This window comes from Coenobita brevimanus, chromosome 22 (assembly GCF_032717465.1).
Source record: "Coenobita brevimanus isolate Jiangsu-jjx chromosome 22, ASM3271746v2, whole genome shotgun sequence".
NCBI lineage: Eukaryota > Metazoa > Arthropoda > Malacostraca > Decapoda > Coenobitidae > Coenobita > Coenobita brevimanus.
Genome location: NC_136975.1, coordinates 2244073 through 2247239, shown reverse-complemented (window position 1 = coordinate 2247239; position 3167 = coordinate 2244073).

Sequence of the window (3167 nt, the reverse complement as noted above, 5' to 3'; positions counted from 1 at the left end):
CTTACGATAATTTTATTAGGCTGAAATTATCATCTAAGATTGGTTAAGGTAGGCCATACAATAAAAGTCTGGACATTGCCTTCGTACTGAGAAGAATTGTCGGTGGGTAGTTGGCGTGTAATGATAGGGAGGGTTTGTTGACCATGTGACCTGCGTCGAGCCACGGAACAGTCAAAGGAGGTAAAGTAAGGGACGTGATGAGCAAAGGAGTGAGTGGGATGGGCTGAAAAATTAATATGTTGGAGGGCAGGGCTGGGAGAGGAAGGGATGCCACGTAAAAATGTATGATGTTTGATTGTTGTACTTTTACTCTAGCTTGGCCTAAAATTGCCATCTCTGCATCTTGACTGCCGAGTTGTAACAATAGATTAACACTAGGATATGGTACTAGTCACGAAGAAGTGCTATGGAAATGATGTTAGGCCAAAGTATCGTCTTCCTCTGCCACTGAGCTACGTGCAATAAGCTACAAAAGGACTAAAATCTTGGTCAATTTAGAGTGAAAAAAGTATAGTTATTCTATTACAGTGAAGATTTTGTTTAGAATTATCCTTAAGAAATGCAACTGTGGGGGGTGATAGAGAATTAAGTGAGTGGATGAATAAGGTGGGATGAGTAGGAATGGCAGTGGGGGATTGAAAGAGGCTGTGTGAGTATACCCTGTGAAGAGAGGCGCTTTAAGGTTAATGTTTTGAGTGCAGTGAAGGCTTATTTCAAGATTTTTTCCAAGAACAAGAAAAACACAGCTCACGTTGCTTTTATTTACGTGGAATTTCCTGGCGCAGGTAAGAAGAAAAAAATCTGAGAGTAGAGATTCTAAATTGAAACCTCCTTATAAGCTGATCACTCTGGCTCGCCTCATGCCAAGCTTTAGATAGCAACATTTAGGATTATTTAAAATTTCCTCTTAATTTAGGAGCAGAAACATAGAACCTGGATACCTGTCAAAATTTTAGTTGATCTGCATGTTGTTACCTTTTCTCTTTTCGTGGGACTTTTTTATCACCATGAATTATTGTCAACCAATTTCCAGCATCCTATATATCTCAGTATTTGACCTTCTATTGGCTTTACCGACTACTGGATAAGCCATGTTCCTTGTAAATATGTCTAAGATTAAATGTGTTCATACTCTTGTGCATCATAGTACCAAGATAAACTAAATGACGGCCAGTAATGTGTCCTGGATGCTGCTCTCCACATCCCATTAGCAAAATATGGTGGGCGTGGTAAAGACACCTGTATGTTACCTTAATGCACATAATAAGATAGGTATTAATTACATGTCTTCATAATCAATATTGGGTGGAGTGGAGAGGTATATGAGAGAGTGGGGTGTGAGCTGGGGGCAGGGCTGTGAAATAGCGGGGGACAGGGCGACATGGAGGAGATTTGTTTGTGGCCACCTCTTACGGGATTAAGGCGTCTGGCAATAGATAGATAGACAAACTTAAAACGTAGCACAGACACATGTAGCAGACAGTGGGATATAAATATGTTCTTTTCTTTTGGGTGATGAAATAAAGATACTGTACTTGAGACAGACCTCAAATCACTTAGTATAAATGAAAGCAGTCGATGGCAAACGAGTGCTTGGGGCAAGGAAGTCGTCGATTGCCACTACCTAAGGCAATTGTATAAAAACCAGGAGATAAGGAATGGAGCTTGTGGGACTCCAACCTGCAAAAGTGACGTCTGATTAATTAACTCTGTCTTCCCTGCATTTGGTTGTATAAGTTAAAAAGCTTTACTCTATTGTGTTTTGATGAGGTGGAATTAGTTATGATAAAAGATTGGTTGTGTGTGTGCGTGTATTTATGTACGTATGTATGTGAGGAACCCTAATTAATACAGGTATGTTTGTGTGTGTGTGTGTGTGTAAGGAGCCCTGATTACCCGGAAGCGATGGGCAGGAATCTGTGGTGAAGCCCAGCAGTCCGGACGTGCCCGCTCTGCTTTAATTTCCCCACGCACTACGTCCCTCATCCCCCACCCCTCACCCCCACCCCTCACACCCTTCCCCTCACACCCCCATCCCTCACTCCCCCACCTGTCACTTCCCTCACGCCGTATGTCCCCCTCACCCCCACACACACACACTTTATCCTACACACTCTCCTGTTCATTTCCTTTCTTTGCACTCCCTCACTCAATAACCAACCTTATTTACACATGTTTATCTATTCTCCCTCACATACCTATCTTCACTCACTCTTCCTCGTGCTCCTTCTCTTCCCTGTTACACTCATTCCAGCACAGCCTCTCACTACACTTTAGATACTTCTCACTTAACACTTCAAAGAGCCACTCAGTTTTGTCGGAAGGGAAAAAATAAGTAGTGGTAAAGCTCCTCGATAATGGGGATGCTGAAACAAATACGAAAGAAAATATCATCCAAACAAGAGAGCAAATGTTTGATTTTTACATAGTTCCTATTACCTGCATTCAGACATTAGCAGACAATTCCTCAAGCACCGGTACTGATGTTTTTTTGAGCGTTGTAACTCCGCGTGTGTACCCTAATACGCAGTAGTGTGGGTATAAATTCTGATCCAGATTTATAGCCTCACCTGTTGATGTGGTCTTTTTCCTTTCTATAAAATTTTGCCCTATACATTCAGCCTTACCTATTGGTGTGGGTAACCTCTCCATACTTTAGAATTCTGACCACTACACACATCCTTTTCTGGAGCTTTGGGTCATCTTAAAGAAACTAACTTATATACGTAGCCTTGCCGAGTGGTGTGGGCAACTCTTGAGGAGGGCTGGAAGGGGAGGAGAGAGTAAGAGGTGTAGAGTAGGGGGAGGGAGAGAAGTATGACTGGAAGGGAGAGGGGCCGGCAGGGGAGGATTTGAAGGGAGACAGGCAGAGAAGAGAAGGGAGAGAGGCAGGGAGCGGAGGGGAGGAAGGGAGGGATGCAAGGAGGAGAGAGGGTGAAGGGAGAGAGAAAGGGAGGAAGGCAGGGAGGAGAGGGTTGCAGGGAGAGAGGCAGGGAAGGGAGTCGGATAGATAGGGCAACAGAGAGGAGAGGTGGGGAAAAGAGGTAAGGAGGGATGGGGAGGAAGAGAGAGAGATAGGGAGGGGAAGGGTGGAAGGGAGTGATTCGGGGAGGGGAGGGGTGGGAGAGACAGAGGCAGGAAGAGGAAAAGAGGGGTGGAAGGAGAGA